Below are 16,296 nucleotides of genomic sequence, written 5' to 3'. Positions count from 1 at the left end.
GCGTGGACGTTCGTGGTAGTGTTAAGGGTCATAGGCACGGGCGTGAAGCGCTAAAAGGCATCGTGCCGTATAATATAGAGTCACGGTCCTCTGTGTCTGTGTTCCGTATGATTCCGTTGACTCGATCAGACAGATTTTATAAATAAAAGGTCCTTACCGCATCTGTAGGAACCATCAATACGTTTCCCAATAAAGTAACTCCATCTCCATTTTGAATAGTTATATTCAAATGTGTCAGACAGCTCATAAGCACAACAATAAGTGATGATGTTTTTCATCTCTTGAAAACTATAAGTATGGTTAATTGATTGCAATGATCCATTCTTTATAATTTCACATAAGTCACTTAACAATGATAGCTAAAGCGTATAAGTCACTTAACAATGTAAAAAGAGAGGCTTTAACAGAGCAAAAAAAGTGTCCCGGATTACTCAAGCTCTTTCTCGGCTTTACATTTACAAGCTGTCGTTTCTATTTGTCTCAGATTACTCCCAGGGATATGCCCCAGAGATAATATTTGACTTGAAACAGATAAATCTTTCTGACTTCACTTCACTTGACGAGATCCCATCTCATGAAATCCATAAGATACTGTTAGAAGAGCTGAAGAGGAAACAGTGTGATTATTTAAAGCAACCTCAGCAGGTGAAGTGAACTATATAAATAAGAGAGCAGTCAATTTGCAATTAGAAGAACAACAATGAATTGGGAACCATGAACCCTGTCAACTTAAAAACGTCATAGACAGCATGTTTGTGCTCCAAATGATTCCGTTGACTCGATCAGACGGAGAGGCACGGGCGTTCGGCCCATAGAGGCACTGTCGGATGTGAACACCCACTATTTACTCTGTGAGGCACGGAATGGCCTATTCGAGGGACGCTGGTGTAGTATATTCCTCGCACGGTCATGGGTCGCAAAAAGGCACGACTTGGTATTGTGTAGTCTCATGTTAGTTTTTCTTCGTGTTCCAAATGGTGTGGCTTTATATAGAGTCACGTTCGCCTATATTTGTTTTCGAAATGGCCCCGTTGACTCTTTTAGAGGAAGAGGCACGGACGTGAATCCTATGGGGGCATGGTTTGGTCTTTTGTAGAGTCACGTTCACACATTTATTATGGAAACAAAGTAGAATGGGTTTAGACGTGTAACACCCACAATGCGGCTATATCTCCCACGTGTCGGGGCACGAATTAGAGGCATAGCCGCATGGTAGTTTTGTCGCAAGAGGGGTAATCTTCACACAATCCCATGTACTGAATAAGAAAGGGATAAAGAGTTGGCTTACAATCGCCACTTCACACAATACATAAATAGTTCATACATCATCCGAATACACTCAAAGACCGACTACGGCCAAAATAAAGGAAGACAACTCCAAATGCTAGATCCCCGATCGTCCCAACTAGGCTCCACTATTGATCATCAGGAAATGAAATGTGTTAATGACCTAGATCCTCGTCGAACTCCCACTTGAGTTCGGTAGCATCACCTGCACTGGTATCCTCAGCAGCTGCAACTGTTTGGAAGTATCCGTGAGTCGCAAGGACTCAGCAATCTCACACCCGCGAGATCAAGACTATTTAATCTTATGGGTAGGAGAAGGTAGTGAGGTGGAGCTGCAACAATGCACTAAGCATATATGGTGGCTAACATACGCAATTGAGAGCGAGAAGAGAAGCAACGCATGGTCGAGAAGCTAGAAGTGATCAAGAAGTGATCCTGAAGCTACTTACATTCAAGCATAACACAATACCGTGTTCACTTCCCGGACTCCGCCGAAAAGAGCCATCACGGCTACACACGCGGTTGATTCATTTTAATTAAGTTAAGTGTCAAGTTTTCTACAACTGGATATTAACAAATTTCCATCTGCCACATAACCGTGGGCACGGCTCTCGAAAGTTTATACCCTGCAGGGGTGTCCCAACTTAGCCCATCACAAGCTCTCACGGTCAATGAAGGATATTCCTTCTCCCGGAAAGACCCGATCAGTCTCGGAATCCCGGTTACAAGACATTTCGACAATGGTAAAACAAGACCAGCAAAGCCGCTCGACTGTGCTGTCAAATCCCGATAGGAGCTGCACATATCTCGTTCTCAGGGCACACCGGATTGTCCAAACTTCCGGTAGGCCGGCCCAGAGTTGCCCCTGGTGGCCACCGGCGGTTGACAGGTTGGACCAACACTCAGAGGAGCACTGGCCCGGGGGTTTAAAATAAAGATGACCCTTGAGTCCACGGAACCCAATGGAAAAGGCTTAGGTGGCAAATGTTAAAACCAAGGTTGGGCCTTGCTGGAGGAGTTCTTTTCAAAGCGAACTGTCAAGGGGTTCCCATTACACCCAACCATGTAAGGAACGCAAAATCAAGGAACATAATACCGGTATGACGAAAACTAGGGCTGCAAGAGTGCAACAAAACACCAGGAAAAAGGTCGAGCCTTCCACCCTTTACCAACTATATAGATACATTAAAGTAAATAAGATATATTGTGATATCCCAACATAACCATGTTCCAACATGGAACAAACTTCAACTTCACCTGCAACTAGCAACGCTATAAGAGGGGCTGAGCAAAACCGGTAACATAGCCAAACAATGGTTTGCTAGGAAGGTGGGTTAGAGGCTTGACATGGCAACATGGGAGGCATGATATAACAAGTGGTAGGTAGCGTGACATAACGATAGAGCGAACAACTAGCAAGCAAAGATAGGAGTGATTTCGAGGGTATGGTCATCTTGCCTCCAAAGTTCTCAAAGTTGTCAAAAGCTTGATCCTCGTTAGCGTACTCAATAGGTTCCTCGTTCACGTACTCATCTTCCGGATCTACCCAAAGCAAGAACACAAGCAAAGGAACAACAATCAATCACGGTGCAATGCACAATCAACATGATGCAATACATGGCATGATATACACGGTGCAATGCATATGCGTGCTCCGGAAGGGAAAGAATGATCAAGGCATCAACTTGGAAAACTAAGTATGCCACTGGAAAGACAAGATGATTTCGGTTGAAATCGATATAAAGATCACCGGAAACGGATGCACGGTTTACAAATGGCAAGCAAAACAAGAATGGTGCAAACTGTGATTAACAACATGATAGCACTTTGAATGCAACAAGAAACTAAGCTACTGCACTCCAACATAGCAACAAAGGATATGGCAGTGATGTACAAGAGATGCTTGACAAAACATGAACACTTTGCTATGGCTAAATCACTCAAGAACAGGTTCGAAAAAGCATGGCAAAAGTGCAAAAGATATCATCTTCACACACTTAGTGAAAATACAAACATGTCAAAAACAACATCAGGAAGCACTATTTAAAGCTAGCAAACAACATGCTACAGGAACATATCATAGCAAATAAAAGCATGGCATGATTCTAATGTAAGAATAGAACAAAAGTCCCTTACTGAACTTGAGCCAAAAAGGCACAGAAGATATGATGGCACCCATGTAAACATAGCAAGTTTTATTAATAGTTTCAGACTTACAAAAAAACAGAGCATGGCATAAACAGATTTATGATAGCAACTTTGTGAGCTCAGGCCACTCACGACAAATCATTTCATGACAAAACAATCATACCAACAGTAATATGACATGTTGATGAAGCTAACCATGGCAAGAGCAAGTTAATAGGATGCATGGATCACTAGAAAAACACATGGAAATATTGATTAACATGTTAACATTCTGCCAGGAACATTTTATAGCAAAAGTAGAGCAAGAAAATGACATGCTAGAGGACTCTATAATTGCAAACAGGGGCATGAATGGATAGAGCATAATCACATGTTCCAAACATCCTTACTGAAGTATCCCAAAATAAGCATGGATCTCAATGTAGCATCAAGTTTACATGGCATAAAAATAATAGCAGGGAAAAGACTGAGATGAAAATATCACCACCCAGATCTGGATCTAGGGTTTGCACGCAGATCGAGGTTCGCTGGAGTTCATCGGAATCTCGCCGGAAGGGAGGGGGAAGATGACCGGATCCTTCGCCAGGAGGGGGCCGGCCGGATCCCGGCGGCGAGGCGGAGTCGGGCGGTGGCGCGGTGAAGATGCGGGGCTGCGCGGCGGAGAACACGCGGCGGCAGGGTGCTCGGGCGGCCGGGTCGCGACGGCGGCGGGGCGCGGGCCGGGGAGGGCCCCGCCTGGGCCCCAGCAGGCCGGTGCGCAGGGGCGCGGGGATGTGGGTGCGGGCGGCGCAGCGTATCATAGGCTGACATGTGGCGGCGGCGGAGGTGGCGGACAAGTCCGGCAGTGGGGAAAAAACGTCCGGCGGCGCGAGGGGAGCGGTGCTAGGATTTCATCTGCGTGATTTTTGAAGGGGAATGCATATTTATAGGTAGATGGAGATAGGAGTGTCCAAATGAGGTGTGGTTTTCGCCCACACGACCGTGATCCGATGGCGGAGGACATGGAGATGGTTTAGATGGGTTATTGGGCTGTTTTGGAGGGGTCTTGGGCTGCAACCCAAAGAGGCTTTTGCGGTTACCTGGTTAACCGTTGGGGAATCAAACAGCCTCCAAATGGAATGAAATTTGACAGGTGGTCTATCGGTGGTGTACCAAGGCCACTTGACAAATCTCGGCCCATTCCGAGAACGTTTAACTCCCGCTCACGAAAAGAGACAAGAGGGGTGCACCGGTGCATGTGGGAGTGTCGAATTGTGAAACGGACAACGGGGGAAAAGCTCGGATGCATGAGACGAACACGAATGCAAATGCGATGCACATGATGACATGATATGAAATGCTTGACATGAACAAAATGCAAAACGAAAGACAAAACCCAACCACGAAGGGAATCTCATAACTTAAAGCCGAAAATGGCAAGAGTCGGAGTTACAAATATGGCAAGTTACATCCGGGACTCCTCTGGTCCATGCTTGTAAGCACGCTTGCAAACAGGTTCCGTGCCAGGCTCTAGATCGATAACGAATTCAACTGGTTGGTGAGGAGGCATTCCGGGAAGCTCTTCTAGAAAGACGTCTTGGTATTCACAAATGACTGGAGTATGAGAGATGGCATTCAACTCGCCCTTCTCATTGAGAGAGAACAATCGAATGGTTTCATCACGAGCGGCATAGATGATCACATCCTCAGAAGAGTGTGTCAATTGAATCTGCCTAGCAGCACAATCAAGCTGAGCCTTGTGCTTAGAAAGTCAGTCCATCCCGAGAATTAGATCAATATCCGAGTCACCAAGAACAATTGGAGAAGATAGAAATTTATAGTTTCCCATCTTGATAGAAACATCCCGAACCATGGAGCTTGTGTTCATGCATTTACCCGGAGAGACAACTGATAACGGTCTAGGCAAAACTTGGAAAGCCAACTCATGCCGAGATGCAAATGGTCTTCAGATGAAACTAAGCGATACACCAGTATCAAATAGAACTTTTGCAGGAAAGTCGTTAACAGGAAGATTATCCATGATCACTTCTGAAGAATGCTCTGCCTGAGCTGCGTTCATCATGTTCACCTTTGCAAACTTGGAATTATGTTTGACCACTGCATTGCTGGAAGATCTCACAGGAGGAGGAGGAGGCGGAAGGCGCCTTTTGTCGTGGAATTGTCACGGCAGATGTCCTAGTGTGAGGAATCAGTCATGAGGCCAACGCATCTATGTGGTAGCTTGAGAGGGGTTGAACGGGACGAGAGATGCGAGGCCTTTACCCAGGTTCGGCCCCTCATGGTGGAGGTAAAAGCCTACATCCTGCTTCATTGATATTGATGATGATGAACACGATTACAAGGGTGCTCTATCTCGAGAGCTATTGACTTGTCTGTCTAAACCTAACTTGTGAAACTTACGAAAACTTGTCCCTCTTGGGGTGCCCTACCCCTCCTTATATATGTTGTAAGGGCGACTTACATGACTAGTCCTATTAGGATTATGATTACTCTATTACAAGTGGAGTCCTAGTCTTGCTTCCTTTGTAGGAGAATATTCCTTACGCCATTTCTCTTAAACCGGCCCACCTTCACATGAACCGGCTTTTTGGGCCTTGGGCCTTGTCATCCATCTGACCCGCTGTCGGGGTCATCGGTAAGTCGCCAAATATCGCCGGGTCTCTGGTGAGCCGCCAAGTCCGGCCGGGTCATACCGCGGGGTATATCCCTGACATTAGCCCCCGGTTTAATTTGGATTTATCCATGTTAAACAGATCCTGCAAAATAAACACAAGAACAAATTTGACAGGTTGTGCTCCGGGTTAAATATTTGTAAGACGGCGCCTGATCATCCTTAAGTCCTTGTCATTTCCTTGTTCTAGAAAATCCGGGTCAATAGGCCGGCTTCATAATCAACTTGCTTGTAGAAGAAATATTGTAAATAAAGAATCCATTTGAGTCGGTCTTCAATGCTCTGACTTGACAAAAATATTGGTCTTTAAATATTCAACTGATATTCAGCCGGCTTGAAAATGTAGAACTCGCCGGTTTATGATTACCACCATTGTCGGGTTATAAAAACTGATAACTTCGGGTCGTGATTGTTGCCAACGCCGGTTCATGATTGTTGTCAACGCTGGTTCATGATTATTGATGATGCCGGGTTATGATTGTTGCAGACATTGGGTCATAATGATTGGTGACGCCGGGTCAATCTGGTTTCCTCAAAACTGAGAATTTGAAAATATTTCTCCCTTATATCCGTGTTACCTGTAGCTCCCAAGTCTTGAGCAGAGCAAAGTGATGACTTAAGACTTACTTCAATGTAAATAACCACTTTGAAGAAATCCGTGTTGTTCATCTCAGTCACTAGTAAAGACTGAATACTCCATATATGTAGCCCCCAAGTGTTGGGTTGTCATGCTTGCAGCAACCTGGGACTTTTTAATTGCCTGATGCTCAAAAAACTTCAACCAGTGTAGCCCCCAAGGGCCGGGTCAGTATGCAATAATGAGCAGGGACTTTGTATGTATGATCATGCAAATTCAAGCAGCAACGTGTAGCCCCCAAGGTCCGTCTTAGTAAGATAATTCTAAGCTAGGACTTTATATATATTTCTTTGGAAAGAACATCATATGATGTAACCCCCATCATGGGGCGTGAACCCACGTCCACCAGGTTAAGAGCTTTGTGCTTTACCAACTGAGCAGTGGACCCTTCAATATAATGGAATAAGACTTGTGTACCTTGAATTGTTGACAGGAGCAATTGGTAGCCCCCAAGGGCCGGCTCATTACAATGTGATGAGTCGGATCTTCAATAAAGTGAGCCAAAAAATGACTTTGCATTAGCCTCCAAGTGCCATGGTGCATGCTGGCAGTGACATGGGACTTGCATATTTGCTATAATCCCAATATGAATAATGTAGCCCCCAAGTGCCGGCTCATAAGCCTGCAGCGGCTCGGGACTATTCCTTCAATTGTAGAATAACTTATATCCATTGATAAAATAATAGCCATTGCGGCAAAGCGACTTTGAATACCTTATCTATTGACAAATAAATTCGGAGTTTAAATACCCGGCGGCTCTTGGCCGATGGCGATTTAATACGCCTCCATTGTAAGCCGGAATTTTTATAACCCGGCTATTTATTGCCTTTGAGAAAATCTAGAACAGATAATCATTTTGAAGCATCAATTTTAATGATGAGCTTGGACTTAAGCATTTGTATAAGTCATAGTTCTGCAAATCCTGCACAGAGTTTAAACAACATATACTCTGGTGACTTAACGTCAAAAGCCAGGGCGGGTAACCACCCAAATGTAGTCTTATCCCGCACACAAGTAGATCACAAGAACCCTTGGTGGTTTACCGCAGGGCGGGTCATAATATCTTACATATGACCACTGATGTGTAAAACAGGAGTCACAGATAAGTCTGTTATGAATCATAACTTTGAAACATAACTATAATATCATACCTGTGATATTGAATTTGCATTGCCGATTTATGTGACCTGCACAGTAAGGGTGATAACCCAATATTTAGAAGCCAAGACTTCCAAATGTTTGATGATTGTCATATGCTGGCGACTTATCGTCCAAAGCCAAGCCGGGTTAAATAGAAACCACATATATATGCCTCAGATCTGAACAAAAAAGTCTCAAGACAAACCCGAAAGATTGTTTTCAAAAACTTACAGCAAACAAAGAGAAAAGGTGAGGCTTCTGATTCGAATATGATCAGTAAGCCGGACCAAAAGGGGTTAAGCTATGGTTCGAATACGATCAGTAAGCCCCCTAGTGGGTTTGGCATTGCGCCGATCAAGAGGGTACCGACAGCTATGTTCTCTTTGGTTCGAATACGACCTATGTTTGAACAGGAAGCCCCCAAATGACTTTGAGACTTTTTTAACGACTCTAATTCGAATACAATCAATGTCGGACCCAAAAGGGGTTAAGCTATGATTCGAATATGATCAAGAAGCCCCCTAGTGGGTTTGGCATTGCGCCGATCAAGAGGGTACCGACAGCTATGTTTTCTTTGGTTCGAATACGACCTATGTTTGAACAGGAAGCCCCCAAATGACCTTTAGACTTTTTTAACGACTCTGATTCGAGTACGATCAAAGTCGGACCAAAAGGGGTTAAGCTAGATTCAAATACGATCAGACCCCAATGGTCTTGGAAGAAGGGTACCTATGTTTGAGTTGTGCTTTGCAACAAACTCTCTTTGGTCCCTTTAATTTTTCCTGAGAACTCGAACTTTGCGAGAGATAAATTCTTCTTAAGCCGGAATTTTAAACCGGATATTGAGAGTTTGTGAGAGACAGATTTCTCTTGAACTGGATTTTAAACCAGATGTTGAGATCTTCAAAACTTTGTGAGAGACAGATTTCTCTTGAACCGGATTTTAAACCGGCATTCTTCATTTTAAGCCGGAAATTTTCTGACGGCTTTTAAATTTGCATCAATATGGCAGCAGCCTCCGGGACCGGGTTATCTTTTCCTCCAATGACCCGGGCTTCTTGAATTCACTTAAACTGGCCGATTTCGCCGAGTCATGTCATTGTAGCCCCTGAGTCTTAAAGTGACTCGAGAAGTTGTCCTGAGATTCTCCATATTTGACCGTGATATAAACCGGTATGAGTCATTCAACATCTCAATGATATAACTTGTCTTGCACTGGAGAACTTGCAAGCCAGAGTAATTGCGCTTTTAAAAAAAGCAATATATAATATAAAAATATACTGAATGGATTTCACCTGATATGTTAGGCCAGTAATTATCCACCGTGGAGCTGATGATTACCATGGTGAAGCTGAAATCAATTGTAGGCGAGTTGGCCGCGGGAGCAGACATATGAGCCGGCCGCGGCGTTTATAAGCCAACACGGACGGCGAGTCAATCGTAGGCACGGTAAGCCATATGGATGACAAGTCAATCGCAGGTGCAGTCTCAACGAGTTGATGTAGATCAAGCTGCACAAGCGGCGGCTTGCACACATCCATTCCACAGCAAGCGGGTGCGGATGCCGGCGCATGATGATGCTAACGCATATTTTGTAGGCACAGCATGGCACCATATTTTTCATGAATCATTGTCCTGATACTTTCGTCGGATACAGTGGTAGCTACTCTCGTGCAGTACTGTTGCGGCTTGAGTTCGATCCCTGGCTATGACCGCTTTGCTTTTCTCTTCACTAGATGACCCGGTTGCGCCAATGGCGATTAGCGCAAGAAGCGAATTAGAAAGAATGTTAGTAGTGAGTAAGTAAGATATGTAACTGGAAATATAATGCAGTGTAGATTGTATTACATCATGTATTAACCACAAATCATGAAATCAATACTCCCTCCGTCCGAAAAAGCTTGTCCCAAGCTTGTTTCTCAAATGGATGTATCTAGCACTAACTTGGTGCTAGATACATCCATTCGAGGGACAAGCTTTTCCGGACAGAGGGAGTACCAAAGAACCAAGTAATGGCATCACCTCTGTACTAACAACCAACATTTAGTATCACAGGAGTGTTTACTTGCAGATCAGGAGTATCACAATTACAACTAAAGAGGCATTGTCCTCACTGCTGTCCCTGAGCCCTTCACAAGGAGAGTTCCAAGCCTCGCAACTTCTTCCTTCAGCTCTACACATGACCCTTAGTTACGAAGCTCGTCCCTCAGCTATGATTATTTCAAGATGAAATCAACATGCTATTTCTCTCACATGGAACATGTTCAGAATTTAGCCAGTCTCGCTAATCTTTCAGCTGCAAAGGCAGAAAGAAAAATGGCATGATGAATAACTAAAAAAAAACTGGAACAATAATACTTGTAGCATTAAAAACCCGAGAAAGCGAATCGAGGACAACAGAACAATTATTTGTAACAAGGGCAAGCTTGGCTGATGCAAAATGATCACTCTGAAACTATATTTTAGAACCAAATTAAAAAGGAACAAAATAATCTAATACTCCCTCCGTTCCAAAATAACTGTCTCAACTTTGTACAAAAACATCATGTATCTTTAGGACCAATTTTTAGACCATGGTACCACATAAATCAAGAATTAGACATATCAGATTGTAACGTATTCATGGTTAGTTACCAATCATGTCACACCAAGGATTTGCACATAGAACCTGAAATAACTGCAGCTAGCTTGAAGTCTGAAATCTACCAGGTGACAGACAAAAGCAATACCACCAAACCTTATTCTTATTGGACAAGCACAAGATTTAAGAGAAGATAACACAAAAAAATCCTATTTGGTTTCTGGATGCATGCACTTTCTGGATTGTGCACATCAAAGCATGGAAGAACATTCCTAGGAGAGCCATTGTAGCACAACAAAGTAAACCAAAAGTCAAAAAAGAAGTGAGTTTGTATCATGTAATTTAGCAATGTATCAGCCCATATCACCATTTATTTTTCAGAGACCAAAGAAAATGACAGAAGTTTCCCTATTCTTTCCTGTACCTTTCTACCAGAATGCTCTCTATTTACGAGCGCCACACAAACTATTTCCACTTGGCGGCAGGTTGGACACAACAATCCTCGCCGCGAGTTGCAGAAGAACCACACACGCACATACGTCAGACCAGGACACACGAACACGGGCGCCGTGAGGGGGAATGGAACGGACCGGAAGGGGAGAGACAGATCGAAAGAGGGAACGTACGGAGGCATAGTCAGGCTGGGAGGCGGTGAGCACGGCGGCGGTCTCGGCGGCGAGCTGGCTGGTGGTGGCGCCCATGTATACCCTGACGCAGACCGAGCACGGGGTCGCGGTGCTCCTGGCTGAGCCCATTGCTGAGCTTCTTGAGCCGCACCGTGATCTTGTCAAAGTGCACCGTCTCCGTCCGCCCGTCCCGCTTCACGACGTACATCACCGAAAACTAACAAAAACATACTCATGTGCATCATCCAAACAGGCAATGGTTTTGCATGTTTGTACATCAGAATCAATAATTGAATTATCAACAGATTGGTATATGCAACATGCTTAAATATCATGCCAGGAGAATAATTAAATGCCACATTTATGAATAACTGAACATTATGAATGCCATGCTGCATTTTGTAATGGTAATGATCCAAGATAGTTAAATAGATGGTCATTATTAGGAATGCTCCATAGGATCTAAAGACACGTGTTCATGTTTCTTAAGTGTGCTTTCTAAAATTGGATACCCATTTAGCTCTATTAGCTTGACTTGAAGCGATGGGGACACCGCAAAGTTGATCCCGTACTAATAGTCACAGACAACAACCTTGTAGAAGATCATGCCCACCCTTGGTCCTTGGAGGGACGTGTGTTGTAGTGGTAACCGCATCAGTGAACTTGAAAGGATATACATGTTCCTACATTACAGAAATGAAACAATAAGCATCTTCACAATAGGACTACATCACTCGGCCAACAGGGCATTTAACGCAAATGCATTGGCCAATGCCAATGATGTCTGTTTCTTACACAGGATAGCCATGAAATTGTTAATCGTATAAAAGTACAGAAATGCAAAGAAACCATGATCGTTCTACAATTGTTGAAGCAAGCTATTATCTTTCAAGAAATCCTATAGAAAATAAGCAATGTAAAAAGGGGAAACAGCTAGGCACGCACTAAGAAACTGACGAACAATATCTGTCCAACTAAACTTCTACACATGATGAAATCAATATCCTTGCAGAGGGCCCTTTATAATTGGAACAAAGAAACAATTTTAAAAAACAGTACCCCTCTGTCATCACCATAGTCTAGCAGATTAATTAACACAATTTAGGATGAGTAGCACTATAATATTAAAACTGAACTAATTGTTCCTGCTACTTGTGCTTTCTGATGCCTTGTACATATTCATATATGATACAGTAACAGTGGCAGCAATTTCTCAAGCGCAAGAACACATATTTTTTCCAACTAACAGATTGTATCTAAAGTCCCCCCAAAAGCTGACTTAGAATCTAATCAAATAAGTCAAAAACTCTTTTTTAGACTAAACAAGTAGAATCCTGCCTTCTTGTGGCTACAGTTTAGTCTTGGCTAGAATTTAATCTAACAAGCAGAAACCTCATCAGAATTTAATACAGAATATGAATGACAATAAAACAATTCTAAGCAAAGAGGAGGAAGAGGGGAGCGAAGCTGACAGGGAAAGGTTGTCGGGGCGAGCTGAGGGCTTGCTTTCAGAAAAACTCTCCCACAGGCTTGCTCTACACTCACCGTTGCTCTCGACCGCGACCGTAAATTTCTGGGAATATATGTTTCCTCTATATAATTATGCTGGATTTTTGGAGAGATGCATCACATAATATCTTTCAGTTTCAAATCCATGAGTCTGTGTAGATTTCGTTTGTAAAACTTTGTATAGCTTAGGTTCTGAACTATCTTTATGAAACCTTATGTAAGATCTGAAGTCAATCCTGTCGATTGTGTACAGATCCGATGAATAAATGGGCAAGGAAACCAAGTGGTGTCCGGGGATTGATGGCTCGGATAGCTTGGTAATGATATCAATAAGTAATTATTGTGCAAACAATAACTAATGCAGGTTCCAGGATCTCGTGTGTTGCTGCTGATTACTGAAGGCATATTAGACAAACTCTAATCGATCTAGCCAGTCCAGGCACGACAAGAATGGGCCGCTGCATTGTAAGGTATATCCAAGATTCAGAAACATATGATTTCGTTGCTTTCGACTCAGAACTGAACTAAGCTAGGCACCCGAACACCATGCTAGAATCCAGAGGGAAGCATAGCGCAAGTGCGACCCTCCCTGACCACCTAGAGGCACGGTACCAGTAATGCACCAAGATCTGTCTATTCAAGAGGTAAACAAGAACACATCCTCGTTTGATATCATGATATGCTAGTAAATTTCAAGCACACAGGGTTGATATGCAAACAAATATCACACACACAGGGAGACCGCCCAAACAAGCACATCAGCTCACATCACTTTTAGTAGACAAAAACTGAGCAAGAGAGACCCAACCTTGTTCATAATGACACGGAGGACCCAACAAACAGAGAACATAGATCAGCCTGCAAGAAGAAAAAAAAGAGAGAATGAACAACATACCAGCTCATAGACATTTCATGGAACACGTCAGGAGTATTGTAACGGAAGAACACCTCCTTCATGTGATAATAATGAGCAGCAGTAGAATGGAAGGATCACTGGCAAATTGAACAAATGAGAGCAGCCCCGACGATCTAAAGCTTCAGACCACCAATATCATCATAAACCATGTTTGTTGGCATTGCTAAAAAAACAGTAGAATAAGCAAACAAAATCTCAGTTAACCACCTGGTACACAAAACAAAGGGCATTTAAATCCCCAAACCTGAAGATATGCTACAGGAGCACATGTACATTTGATAAAAACCAATGTACATGTATATGCATGATTACTAAATATGGCAACAATATATATGGCACAATAATTTACCCCCGTCACTGAAATCAGAAGTCAGTGTGTGTGTGTATGTTTATACACCCAGCTAAAAATCTACGAAACGCAAAATAAGAATCTGAATGCCCAATAAAAATTAATCTGGCTGGGCAACTCGGCTACTCCGAGCTCCCCCAGATTGAAAACTCGCTGGTCGTCCGATTCTGTCTTTTACATCGTCTGAGCTGTCTAATTTTCACAATCTATTTTCACTTCGTGGTTATTTTTCCTCTGCTATGACTGGTGGGCTTATTATTGTGCTTTACCTGATTAGTGATTTGAATGATTAGTAATTTACCTGAGAGCAAGCTTGCCTGAGAGTTTAAGTGTCACAAGTATATTCATTAACTGCCCTCATACAACCTGCAAATTGATTATCGAATGAGCTTCTGACGGGAAATAGAAAACAAAAAGCACAAAAGAACAGTAGGTACCTGACATAGCTCTAGCGTGGTAAACTTTTTTGAGTGCTTACAGTCATCTTCGGTGCTGACTCGTATCTGACCATTGCCCTGCCCATCGAGGTCACTGTTGCACCACGACTCACGGCAAGGTCCATTTGCCTAGTATGCTCCAACTGCCAACAGACAAGCAATGTTGCATAAACCAATTGAGGCCTTTTCACTAATTAAATCTACAAAACCATTTAGTAAAATCCACTGGAACCATCCAACTATAGGACTGAATCAATGAAACATAACAGCAGTTGCAGAAACCACTCTAGACCTTTTTCATAAACTAAAGGAAACATTTTAGGTTCTAATTAACCCTGGGGGCTGCAGCCGCTGTTATGAAAATCACTCTCTTCCTATCAATTTTCAGAAAATGGTTTAGAGTGGTTTCTGAAAATGGTCCAGAGTGGGTCCTGATTAAATTGATAGGAAGAGAAGGAGTGGGGGTGTTTTAGAACTATTGCTACACATATGGCATAGATCTGAAAAAGGAAAAAGGAACACCCTAAATCAAACCTGAAGAAAACAGGATAAAATAACCCGATGTATGAACTGTAAACTGATGAGATTGTTAGTAGACATGATAAAATATGTATGTACAGGTCATTAATTAATAGATATGAATAGCAAGGATGAAATTAAATCAAATCTGACAGAAATATGTGCAAAGAACAGCAAGACACCACCGCCGCTGTTGAAATCAAATCTGACAGAAATATGATGAAATTAATTAATCCACGCTGGCCATTCCCATCCACGAGATGAGAGAGAGTGTGTGTGTGCTGTGTAGGCAAGGATGGGAGGGGCTGGAGGAACAAATGAGAATCAAGGAAAAGGGAAAGGGGGAGAATCCACACCTTGGTCCTCTGACCGTACGTTGCAACCCGTGGTCGAAGGTGAAGAGGCGGTGGCGCAGGGGTGGTTGGGGGATTTTTTCGGGGCTCTTCGTCCAGCGGCGGTCGTCCAGGTCGAGTTCCTCCTCCGGCGGCTTCTTGGCAGTGAGCGAGAAAGAGAGAGAGAGAGAGGAGGGTGACGAGGAGGGGGAGGCGAGTGGGACGGGACAAGAAAAGCCATGGCAGAACGCCAGAACCTACAGCGAGGAAAGACATGGCTCTCTAGCAAGCAGGCAGCGAGCAAGATGAAGATGATGGCGGGCAACGACGGCATCGGACGATAGCTTGCGGAGACGGATGGAGAGGCAGAGCACCGGGGCTGACTCCTCTCCCGCCGCGCGACCGTGGAGGAGGGAGCCTACCTCCGTCGCTCCACGCACCTGAAGACGGCTCAGATCGGGAACCACCGCTGCGGCCTGAAGACGAGCGATGGGAAGGCGAGGAGGAGGAAGAGGCGAGGCGGTGGAGGAGTAGCAGTCGCCGGCGGGGCTCCTAGGGCGCAGGAGGAGGAGGTGGGAGGGAGTGGCGGCGGACGAGGGAGGGAGGAGCGAGAGGCGCGGGGCTGTGGATTGGGGCTAGGGTTCGATGCCTTTTTTCCTCTGGCTCGATCGCTGTGGCCTCGCTCGCTCGCTGTGGATTTCGCTCGTGTGGTGCGGTGCGCCCTCGCGTGGTACCGTGCGCTCGATGCCTTAGTTGTTGTGACTACCACTCTAGGAGGCTTTGGGTCTTCAGCCTTTGGCCCCCCGAGGACGCATAAAAATCATCCTTTGGGGGCGAGCTGGCGATACAATTGACGCTGGAGCGGTTTTGCGTCCAATAGTCGCCCCCAGCTCGCCCCCAGGCGCCGAAATTGACCCACTTTGCAGCCCAATTTCGGCGAATAAAGGGCCCATATGGGCGAGAATAGGCCCATATTCGGCGTGGTTTCGTCGTGTCTCGGCGTTCAATTATCAACACAATTATTTCTTATCACATATTTTATCACAGAAAAATCAAATATTTCAACAAAATAGTACAACAAGAAATAGTTCAATACAAATTATATAGTTCAACAAATGAAAACTCATATTTCATCACACGGCGT

At 44.1% G+C, this 16,296-nt stretch overlaps 1 long non-coding RNA gene across 2 annotated transcripts; it reads right to left on the bottom strand.

Moving 5' to 3' along the window:
* Window positions 1–9,687: 9,687 nt before the first annotated feature.
* On the bottom strand, window positions 9,688–15,876 carry LOC119355014. Of its 2 annotated transcripts, XR_005171400.1 has the most exons (7): window positions 15,177–15,876; window positions 14,302–14,444; window positions 14,166–14,230; window positions 13,495–13,678; window positions 11,683–11,773; window positions 11,091–11,307; window positions 9,688–10,179 (listed from the first exon to the last, which is right to left on the bottom strand). It is a non-coding gene; the product is annotated as an uncharacterized LOC119355014 (long non-coding RNA). The 2 variants fall into 2 exon arrangements; XR_005171399.1 differs by having other exon boundaries at window positions 11,091–11,773.
* Between the last annotated feature and the right edge of the window lie 420 nt (window positions 15,877–16,296).

The sequence above is a fragment of the Triticum dicoccoides genome, chromosome 2A (assembly GCF_002162155.2).
Source record: "Triticum dicoccoides isolate Atlit2015 ecotype Zavitan chromosome 2A, WEW_v2.0, whole genome shotgun sequence".
NCBI classification, from domain to species: Eukaryota; Viridiplantae; Streptophyta; class Magnoliopsida; order Poales; family Poaceae; genus Triticum; species Triticum dicoccoides.
The sequence above is the reverse complement of the archived record's forward strand: the minus strand, read 5'-3'. Positions and strand labels throughout refer to the sequence as shown.